This window comes from Aotus nancymaae, unplaced genomic scaffold (assembly GCF_030222135.1).
Source record: "Aotus nancymaae isolate 86718 unplaced genomic scaffold, 86718_ANA_hifiasm-v0.15.2.pri h1tg000018l, whole genome shotgun sequence".
Lineage (NCBI taxonomy): Eukaryota > Metazoa > Chordata > Mammalia > Primates > Aotidae > Aotus > Aotus nancymaae.
Window position 1 is genome coordinate 11373238 of NW_026988430.1, and position 12000 is coordinate 11385237.

Genomic DNA, 12000 nt, shown 5'->3' on the forward strand with positions numbered 1-12000 from the left:
CTCAGCGTACACGCTGAGATGGTGTGTTTCCATTCAGGAAGTGGTTTCTTCCACTTATGCTTTTGATTATGTTTCTCTCAATGTATTTTTAAGTTACTTTGTACATCTGTGAATGTTTCGCTTCACCCAACTAAGTGATACGTTTTCTAGGACAGGGACTGTGTCGTTAATTTCTTTTATAATCTCTTACTGATCCTAGAACACTTGTCTGCACATGGACAGTGCTGGCAGTGGTGGGCAATGGGGAAACAGGGTTAAATATGTCTCTCTAGGAAACACATGACATTGACAAAGCAGCACATGTTTCTACCAGCTTGCAAGACTTGACTCTGGCCAGCTGTGGTCTGCAGTTGCCTCTAAGCTGCTTGCTTGGGATGATTAGGATTGCTGGCCCCAAAGACCAGTCCTCAAGGGCTCTGTGGGCACAGGAGCAGCCTATTACATTCTAAGCCCTTTGAAGGGAAATCTTTAACACCCAGGAGGGTTTCAGGACAGACATTCCTCTTTGAGACTCTTCCACCCATAGAGGCAGGAATCGTGGGGTTAGTGTAGTCAGAAGGAACTGAGTGACTGATGTTTCCGGATTGCAGGGAACTTGACACCACAGCCAACAGTGTGGCCAAATGCCTCAAGGAGACAGGAATATGGCATCCCATAGGCATGGATTCCTAGGGGATGAGGTCAATCTGTGTTAGAGCTGCCATCCCAGAGGCCAGCATGCTGGCTTTCAGCTCTACTGAGCCCGCACCCCTGTGTGCTTGAGCTGCCCAGGGAGAGGCTTGTCCCACTTTTAAACTAAGTGAAAAACTTTCTAGGGATTTACACTCCTTATCCCATCTTCCCCTGTCTCCATTCTCATTGCCCTGCCTTCTGGACCAATGCAGTCGTTCTCTTCCTGGACCCTTCCTCTCCATTGTCACATTATCCCAACGCATTCTCCCAACTGCTGACAGGAGATGGACCCAAAGGGCAAGTCTGGCCCTGTCAAATGCCTTAAGTTCTTTAGAGAGCCTATGATGAGATCCACACTCCTTAGCTTGACTTACAAAGCCCTTTGGCATTAGGCTCAGCCCTGATGCCTACTTTCCTCTGTTACCTCCCATCTTTCTCATACACCCTTTTCTCCACACCCTCTGAGCTGGTCATCTGCAGATGTACTAAGCATTTTCTCTTTTTCCTTCCAAATGCTCTGTCCTTGGTCTAGAATGTCCTTTTCTTCTTGATTTCCCAGGTGACTCGTTATTATTTTTAACTCTAAACCTAAAACAGATGTCACCAGTTAGCCCAGATGAGGGGCACACTGTGTTTCCTCAGCATCCTATGTCAACCTGGATCTTGGCACCAATCCCACTGTTTTATAGTCTGAGAACTTCTTGGTTTGCACAAATGACCAGAGCCTATTACCATGCCTTATACATGCAATCTGACTATGTGCAGGGTTTGTATCCTGAGGTTTTATTGTTTGTATCTCAAACAATAGCAGAATAAATCATTGCCACCCGAGTTGCTGGCTGAGTATGCAATGTTTGAGTTTGCATTGATTCACGTGACCCACTATAAAGAAGGGACGCTACAAAGAAGTGAAGGACAAGGCTTAAGGATCATCTTCTTTACTTCCATGGATGTTAATAGGAATTAGATAGGAAACAAAACAAAACAGCACAGAACATAGGCAGTCTCTCCAGCAAGGTCTTCTATAAACGTACTTTGTCCCTCAGTTTATCAAGAAAAAAGTGCTGCTTTTGTATCTCATTTGATATCTCTGGGATTCCTAGATGGGGCTACACTGAAGGACAGAGATATTACTGCAAAATTTTTCTTTTCAGAACAGCCAAGGTGAGGGTTACCATCAGGTCCTCTAAAGCCTTACTCTTTACAATAATACCCATTCCATCATTTGAGGGATGACAGCTGAGGGGTGTTATGAGCTTCAAGGACAGACTGAGGCTAATAGGAAAGGTGAGATCAGTAGTGATCTGAGGATCTGTTTTGTTTTGACAGTTTGTTTTCCGGAATGATCAAACTCGGGCTTCAAAACAGGTGTGGTCAAGAGGCTGCATGAAAATATCATCCCTGGCTCTTGTCATCCCTTCTCTGCAGATGATCCAGTTGCATGCTGACACAGAGAAACAGCACTGCAACGCAGGGCAGAGATTCCCAAACTGTAGCACCCTGGTGATGTCAGAAACTGGGGGCTTTCAAGCAGGAAGGAAGGGATGACTGCCCCATGTGCTCCACCTTAGGTGCGCTCCTTCCTCCAGAGAAATGAGGAGACCTACCCATTGCATGGCTGTTTCTCCAAGCACTTCACTGGGGTTTTAGGCAGGAAAAGTTTCAAGTCTATTATTAATAATGATAAGATTTGCATGTATAGCTCCTTGGCAAAGTTACAGATGTAGACCAGGACTTTAAATTACCTACAGAGGTTTGAGACTGTGCCAATCAGTTAGGCTTCTGGAAAAACTGGCTTTGAAAAAAACCTACCGGGTCATGCTTCAAACAGTAATGTTTTACATGTTTTCTCTTCTCCCCTTTCACCATATTCTAATCATCCAGTTCGAATGGCCAAGACAAAATGTGGACTTTGGTTTCTGTCAGTCAAGTAGTGTATTCCTTTTTTTTTTTATAAGAGGGAAAACTTCTAATTATTTAGCCATATGTGTACTCTCTGTCCTCCATAGTCATCTGTTTCCCTCTAGCTCCTTGGACAGGCTCCTTACAGCCCAATGTTAATGGGATCAAGGCTGCTGGCTCACTCCCCAGTTAGCTCACATGGATGAAAACTGTTTCATGACCATTGCCTGAGCTCTTAATTCTGGTCAAGAGCTTTGTGACCTAATCCCAGACACAAACTCAGTCCTGCCCCCTTAATTGTGCAGTGCACATATGCTTCAAGTTCATTATGGCAGAGAAAATGCATCATTTCCCCATAATCTATTTCTTCTACTTGTGAAGCTCAAAGAACACTTCTTGCTAGTTACGTGCATGAAGTTTAGTGTGGCAGGAATTTCTGATTCAGTTGATTTGGGAGAGTGAGGGTAACAGACACTGCATAAGAACAGTCACACCACAGCATAAAAACTGGATGGTTTAAAGAGTCTTGCCGGGTAATACTGTACAATAATACCCATCCCTCCAATTGAGGGATGACAGCTGAGGGGTATTACTAGCTTCAAGGACAGGCTGAGGCTGATAGGAAAGGTGAGACCAGCAGTGAGCTGAGGATCTGTTTTGTTTTGATGGTTTGTTTTCTGGATGGATCAAACTCAGGCTTCAAAACAGCTGTGGTCAAGAGGCTGCATGAAAATATCATCCATGGCTCTTGTCATCCCTCCTGTCCAGATGATCCAGTTGCATGCTGACACAGAGAAACAGCACTGCAGTGAAGAACAGAGCTCCCCAAACTGTAGCACCACGCACATCACCTGTAGTCTCATCCAAATGCAGATTCTGATTCAGGAGGTCTGAGCCGGGCGTGAGATGCTGCATTTCGGGCAGGTTCCCAATGGTCACCACCCTTCTGGTTCAGGGATCACACGTTGAGGAGTAAGGCTGTAGAGGACATGATGGTAATAATCAAAAGCCTTATAACGGAAAGGAAGGATCAGACTTTAGATACAACAAAGTATACTGGCTTAACTTGCCCACTAGTTACTACAACTTCAAGTAGCTAACGGCAATTATTCCCAATGTCTTGGAACTCAGAGTTGGGGCATTATACATTGTCTTAGGACATATATGTCCCCAGGAAATATACTCAGTGATCTAAGTCATTGTTTTCTAAACAATATATGTGTAGTGATAACCACAGAGGACCTTTGGTTGAGAAAGTCTTGAGAATGCTGAATTCTATCAGTTCTGGAGACCCACTATGCATACTGGCAATAATGAAGGTCCTGGATAGTCCTGCAGTGAGAACAAAGCCTGTTTAACTTGGATTAGGCTATTGTTTCTCAAACCGATTTGACCACACAACTTTTTTTTTTCCTGAAAATAATGTTAACTTTTAAAGCAACAGATATCAGTGGACTGTGGAAATGGTGGACTTGCCTGGCGTTAGTTAAACAGAACATTTTATCCGGGTCCAGGCAGAGCTCCCTACTCTTCATGCATCCTGCCTTGGTCCTCCCTGCCTTCCATCTATTTGCTTCTGCGCTTTCTTCCCCCGTGAATAAATCTGTTACATTTCTTGATGTTGCATGTTGGATTAACTTTGTCGTAACATATGTTGGCTGTGCATAAAGATTAGCCAGGCCCTTTGAAAGGTTGCTGAATCATTCATCCAGCAGCATCCTGGTAGGGGATTAATTGTGTGCAGCTGAGGTACTGCGGGCTTCACACGCCTTTATTACAACAAGGAAGCTGCTGAGAGGCACTTAAGAGTTCTTAGAACCAGGAAGAGCCCCTAAGTAGGAGGCTTTGGGCAGCACATTATAACTAAAAGGAGGAATCAGTCTAGGGCAATTAGAAAGGCTATTCTTAATCTTCTTTTCATTAGAAAGGCAATATTAACATAGAATTAATGGGTTTCTGTTTAAAATAGTTGTAATTAGTGGAATGAGAGAATGGATTGTCAGAAAATGATCAGAATTCAATTAAGTATATTAAAATACACTCCTTGAATCTGGGCTGCTGTTTTTTTTTTTCCTTTGGTTCATACTGATATTTATGTTGAAGGAAATGGGATGTTTTACTTTGTTTTGCAAGCATAATGCATATTTCTATTCCTTCCATAAATCTATGTTTCCAAGATTTTTAATTTTACTTTTCAATTTTTATTTGTAGAGACAGGGTCTTACTATGTTGCCCAGGCTGGGGTTGAACTCCTGGCCTCAAGTGATCCTCCTGCCTCAGTCTCCTGAGTAGCTGGGATTACAGGTGTGTGCCACCATGCCCAGCCCAGAGTTTTTATTAACTGCTGGAGTGCAAACCTCTGTAATGACTTTGCCACTGGGAGAAAATGGATAGGAATGATGAAAAAGGAGGGTAGAGTGTGTTCTTCCTCCACTCATCCAATAGTGACAGCAACATAAGACATTGTTTTACAGTCTTCCTCCTTTTTCTCCATCTTTCTAAACCTTACCCATTCTTCAAAGCCCCCATCCAGTCCTGAGCCTTGCAGGAAGGACAAGTCCTGGCTCTCCCTGCAGTGATCTCTAGTGAAATGACTTGCACCACACCGGAGCACAATTTCAAAAGATGTCAGATTTGTTCACCTTTCCTTCCTTCATTGACTGGAAGTTTTTGAAGGGAGAGAGCTTATCTTTGTCTTTTAGTTTTAAATTGCCCAAATAAAACCATGGAAACTTTCTTTCAATTCCCCTGCCAATAGTTTTGGATGTTTATTTTAACATATGTGGGATAATGCTATATATATTGTCCTTTAATTTGCATTCCTACTTTGCAAGATATCAGAAAGATACATCCATGTAATAGAGATGGATTCTTTCTTTTAAACCACTACATAAATTCCATTGTATGGGCACCTCAGTTATTTCTTTAAAAAACACCTTTTCTATTGAATAGCATTTCAGCTGTTTATGAATCCTTTTTTTGCTCCCTACAGAGGTAGTTTTATTCATGGTACTGCCACATGTTGGCTGGCTGCTCCCCGTAAAGTTTAGGGCCATGTCTGTGTTCTACTAACACAACCCATGAAGCTGGTTAATAACAATAATAAGTTAACTCATCGAATGGCCTTTGGAAGACCAGAATGGTTAAATGATGATGACCTCGATGGTGACGATGATGATGATGCCTTGAGCAATAGCTCCTCCTCTGTGTCTTTGGTATTAGGAAGAGTGGATAAAAAGGATACATCTCCACCTGGAGAGGAAGCCAGAAGAAGGCGAGCGACTGTAGTTTGTTGGGTCCTCCTGTGGTCTCACATGCAGAGTTGCGGAATATCTTCATGGGTTACATCTTAGAAGAGTGGAAGGTCGTCAGTTCCTTCCGGCAAAACCAGGCATGGGCATAATGCATGAGAACAGTGGTAAAGAGTTCACAAATTCAAAAGAGAAGAGATAACATAGCCCTGGAATTCTGGTTCTGCCAGAGCAAGGGCTACCAGTGGGCATGAGTGGCCTGGGAGGTCCCGCCACTGCAGGGTGCCCAGCCGGATCATTGCTGCTGTCTCTGTGCTATTGTGTGGCAGCTGCCAAGCTCATCTAAAAGATGACTGGAACAAGATGAAACCTGTTCTGTAAAACAGGACATGTCATGTGTGGGTTAGAGAGGCACTCACACTACCCCTCCAATGAACCAGGGAAGAGAAAGCAGAGGATGTGGGGAGGGGCCGGATGGGTGAGCACCCCAACAGCAGAGTGCAGAAATGGCTGCTCTAACATCTCTGAGGTATGAAAGAGGCAGACTGCACCTGGTGGGACCAATATCAGCAAAAATATAACACATGTCACTTTGTGTGCCAAGGTGTTAAGGAGGGCTGGACTAGAAGGAAATTATGCCAAGGTGTCTTTTAAATCGTTTGCCTGGTTGATACTATGTGTTTTCTTCCAGCAAAGTAATAATGTGCAGCCATGTGCCTTACTGGGCAGATTTCAGAAGTTCAGTGGTGTCCCAAACAATGGATTTTCCCAAAACAGGAAACCTCAGAATTTCAAGTGGCCAGTGGCAATGACTCTGTGGGCTGGCACTGCCCAAAGCACCAATTCACATAAATCACCTAGATTGTACGTGTGCATGCACACACACACACACACGCACACACCATCCCATGACTCGTTGCTGTGGGTGATATTTAGACAAACTCTTATAATAACCTCCAAGTGCTGCCAAGCTGGTGTCCTTCCTGTTGGCATTAAATACCCCCTAAATTACTTCCTATCATCCTCAACTTTCTTCCTATTTACTGTTAACTTCTCAATGAACAGCCCAGGGTTAAACAGAAATACAATGAATATGCTTTAAATAATGGGATTTTCATGTATATGCTTCTCGGATAATGGCCCCCAATATGCCCCTGGGAACAAATTAAACTGCAAAGGTTTGCATCAGTGATTTGGATTTCCTGCTGAATTTGCTTTGAAAGAGCAAATACGTGTGGAATGAAACTGCTTTGTAGATTTTTCTCTTTATACAAGTCGTCCCTCTGCCTTAATCACCTGGATTGACTCCGTGAAAACACAAATGGATGTAGTTCACTGAAGAGCATTTCCGAAACATGCGCCTTTCCTGTGATGATGTATAATTAATCACCTCTGGGCAAGGCAAACAAGTCAAGGTGGCTTTTAAAGACTCCGCCAGTCTTTCTTCTTCTCTTCCTGTCTTGTTCTTGTCAGAAGAATCAGCTGCTCGCCTCTGATTTTCCCTGTTCCAGGTCCAATGGGGCCATGAAGGCTCATGAGAGGCTCCTTCAAAACACTGTTCTCTCACCTGAGTGCCAAGGCCAAGTCCACAGGATGGAAAATACATGGATGAGAAAAATACAATGATCTGAATGAACACACACAAAAATCTCTGCAACTCCCAACCTCTTTCAATTTCCTTCCTGCTTCTTCCAGCTTTTCCTAGTCACCTAACCTTTTATGCCACAATCCTTTAGTTGTCCTACACCTACTGGGCCATGACACCTTCTGCCAGAAAACAGCCACTCTTCCACATGTGCATTGCAGTGGGGATTCTCAGGGTGCACCTGCAGGTAAAATTCTCTTTCTTACTGAGCCAAGAAAAGCTCTATCCTCTAATAAAGGCACTAAAGACATTAATGAGTAGATTGTGAAGACTTAGAGGCAGGAATGATGGTGGCTTCACTCTGTTTACTCATAAATAACTGTCTGGCATTGGCATTCTACACACAAGTATATTTCTCTAAGTAGTGGCTGTGGATTGAGTTGTGTCCTCCAGGAAGATGTTGGATTTTTCTCAGCTCCTGTGCTGGGCCTGCAGCAAGGGCTGCGCCATCTATTTGGCCTGCTGGGGATGTGTCTGGCTTGTGCTCTGGCCTGCAGCTCCCATGGCCACCATGACTGCACGCTCAGCCCCTCCATTTGGTGGGTCCCAAGTTCTTGTCCCATATCCAGGAAGAATGAGGTCACACTGAAAATTGAAGGGTGATGAGGGTGGAGAATTTTATTAAGTGAGGAAACAGCTCTCAGTGAAGAGGGGATGGGAAGGTCGAGTTGTCTCTGTCCATGTGGCTGAGTCCGGGGCTTTTATGGGCTCAGAATACGGGGAGTGCATGCTGACTCGTTTGTGAGTATGCAAAGAAAGCTTAAAGCAAAGCCACCACTCAAAGGCGATCAAGGCAGTGCAGAAAATCCAATTAGGAAAGAATAGGTTTATGCAAAATAGGTGAAGGGGAATCAGAGGAAAGTGCACCAAATGGAAAGACCGGTTCTCAATCCAGTCCATGGATTTGACCTGTGGCTTGGCTTTCAGGCTTTAAATTGTCTTTAGCCTGGAGGTGAGCTTTCACCAGGGACACTCCCCTATCTGCCTAGGCATCTGTCTGCTTTGTGCTGCTATCAATGTATTAGCCCAAGTATCTGTGGTTGTGACCTTATTTGGAAATAATGGATGATCAAGTTAAGAGGAGGTCATCAGAATTTAATTATCACAATGTATACATAAAACATGTGTTGTACACTGTAAATAATATACATTTTTTATTTGTGAATTAGATCTCAATAAAAAGAATCATGAGGTCATTAGAATGGAGCCTAATTTAATATGATGGGTGTCCTGATGAAAAGGTGAAGTTTGGAGCCAGAGACAGACAGGTACACAGGAAGAACCCCATGTGAAGACAGAGGTGGAGGCCGGGGGATGCATGTACAATCCAAGGAGCACCAAAACCACTAGTGAAGCACCAGGAGCTGGGAGAGAGGCGTGGGGCAGTTTCCCCCTCGTGGCCGTTGGAAGGAACCAACGATGCTGACACCTTGATCTTGGACTTTCAGCCTCCAGAACTGTGAGGCGTTCAATTTCTGTTGTTCTAAGTTGCCCAGGTTGTAGCAGTTTGTTATAACACCCCTAATAATACAATACATTTTTCAGGAAGGAGCAAAATACTGACCTTTGTAGAGTGGATTAGTTTTGTTAGACCATAACACAGTATCACATACTCGGAGGCTGAAACAACAGAAGTTAATTCTCTCATCGTTCTGGGGAAGTGCAAGATCAAGATGTGGGCATGATTAGTTTCTCCTGAGACTGTGGGCCTCTCTCCTTGGCTTGGGGATGGCCACCCTCTTGGTGTCTACTCACACGGTTGTGCCCTAGTGTCTGTTCCCCTAAGGACACCAGCCATACTGGATCAGGGCCTCACTACCACAGCCTCACTTTAACTTAAGCACCTCTTTTAAGACCTTCTCTTCAAATACAGCTACATTCTGAGGAAGTGGGTTGGGATTTCATCCTATAAATTTTGGGGGGACACAAGTCAGCCCACAACAGAGAGGAAAGGAGTGGGGCTACGGCACACGTAGCACCTGTGCATGGAGGGTTGGGGCATTTGAGAAGAGAGGACACAGAACATCTGTCTGAACAAGCGATCAAATAATTCCCAAGGCCCAATGCTTCAGGCCTCAAACATAATGTGCACTAAGACAACATCAGGAACCCAGGTTGCCTCTCTGATTGCAGCTTCACATTATCCAGCAGCCACACACCTGGACTGTCAGACTTCAGGTTGCCTCTGGGTCTGGCACCGCAGAGGTGGCCATGCCTAAGGCCTCAGGACCACCTGATGTCATGGCACCAGGCTGAGAAAAGCGGCTCCAAGCCCTGGACTTCCTGCTAAACAATCTTACTATGCTCGAACTGGTCAAGATTGTCACCCAGTGGACAGACAGCGTGTCCCATTGTGTCTGGTGCCAGCTCTGTTTAATTATCCTTGTGTACGGGAGGCTAAAGACTCAAACGCGGGGAAGGAAGCAAGATACGGAAAGGGAGAGAGAGCCGGAGAGTAAGGAGGGCTAGGGAATTATTCAACAAGAACCAGCTTTGCGCACGCCAAGTCAGATGCCAAAGCATAGGTAGGGGTTATCTGTGCATACCTCTTCTTGACAGTTTCAGAGAATAAAATTGAGCACATGATCTAAAAATTGCTAGGCTTCCTGCAATTGAGATAGATGTTCAAGGGGAGTCAGAGAACTGTGTCTGAGAATTGCTGTCCTAGGTGAACAAAGTTGTGTTGGCCGGTAGGCCAGATGTGAAGGAAGCTGTACAAACAGACCAGCCTCTACCTCCCCAGCCTCCTCATCTCTCCCCCGTGTCTCTGTTTGATTTGAAACTTATAATAGGATAATGGAAACTAAAAGCATTTTTTTTTTCTTGGTAAGATCTAAACAGTAGCCACCATATTAGGCCAGAGTTTGAATGCTATGTTAAGATAAAGGGGAAATGATGTATTTTTAAAGAGCTCTTATTTAGTTCTAACTTAAAAGCAACCGTGTAAATTTCTTTCAAGTAATGTTTCCTTAATTATTCATTTTCCTTGGCACTAGTTAAAGAGCCCAGTAATGACTTCTGTCTCTTTATATTTAGTCTATTATTATTTGAAAAAGGCCAGAGGAAGGCCAGAGCAGTGCAAAAATGATATTTGCCTTTTTTTTTTTTTTATTACCAACAGCCAATGTAAAGGGTAATATAATCACCGGCAGCTGAGAGACAATGACATTTTTATAGACCTTCTGGCAACATTGCAGTGTGAAAGAGCCTGACAGGTATTTGGCTTTCCAGCCCGTTCTTTCAACTGCATTTCTCATCAGACTGACTGCTGGGCGAGCAGGCTCGAGGCAGCTCCACGTTTCCCTGCACACAGCATTTTAAGAGCTTGAACAGCAGCTGTCTGTTTAAATCTGGCGATTTTATAGATGGGAACCAAGGACACATGCCTGCAGGATCCCCGCTCCTGCCGTCCCCTGGGGCCCTCGCCATGGCCCTGTGGAACCTCCAGTTGGATTTTCATATTCCTTGCGAACTTCAAAGGCTGGAGAACATTACTGTCATACTGAGACACGCACGGCTCATTATAACTTGGAATTTTCTCTTTGATTGTCGTCTTCCTGCAAGGTCATCGGAACACTGGTTCACGCATAAGAATCCATTGTTGTGTTCTCTTTCCTAAAGAGGACTTAGTGTGAGGTTACTTTCTCTGCACCCCACGATCTCGGTAAGCTCCTGAGTATCTTCCCAGGATCTTCCTAGGCTGTGCAATTCGAGACCCAGATGAACAGCCTTGGTGCTTATACCTCTTCAGCCAGGATGGAAAAACAAGCATCAGATTTCTACGATGCAGGTCAGATGCAGGACAACTGAGAGAGGCGTGCATTTTCTTTTTGCTCCTTTTAGCTGTGCAAAGTAGAAGAGTGCTCCCCCAAATTTCTAAGGGGATCTAACTTTTTTCTGTGGCTCCTGGAGGGGGTATAAAGTCTTGGGCAGATGATCATGGATGTATTTCTTTGAACATTAGCTTTAAAGACTTAAAGCTAATGGATGCAGTCAGGAGGTGAAGCGAGACATTAATAAATAAGTTAAAATACAGAATACAGGCTTTCATAAGGACTACCCATGTAATGTAATTTTTTTTTCCCATTTCATCCTCTGTCTTTTTTTTTTTTTTTGAGATAAAGTCTTGCTTTATCACTCAGGCTGGAGTGCAGTGGCTAGATCTCAGCTCACCGCAACCTCTGTCTCCCGGGTTCAAGCAGTTCTCCTGCCTCAGCCTCCTGAGTAGCTGGAATTACAGGCGCATGCCACCATGCCTGGCTAATTTTTGTATTTTTAGTAGAGACAGGGTTTCACCATGTTGGCCAGGCTGGTCTCCAACTCCTGACCTCGTGATCCACCCACCTCTGCCTCCCAAAGTGTTGGGATTACAGGCGTGAGCCACTGCGTCCGGCCTCTTCTGCCTTTCTTTAACCATTGGGTGGATCCTGTAGGCATTGAGGCTGCTGTGCCTTTGCTGAAATAAGTCCCCTTTTCACCTTACGTGAGGAGTGAGAAAACTTTCCTCTTTATCGTGTCCTAAGCATTCCG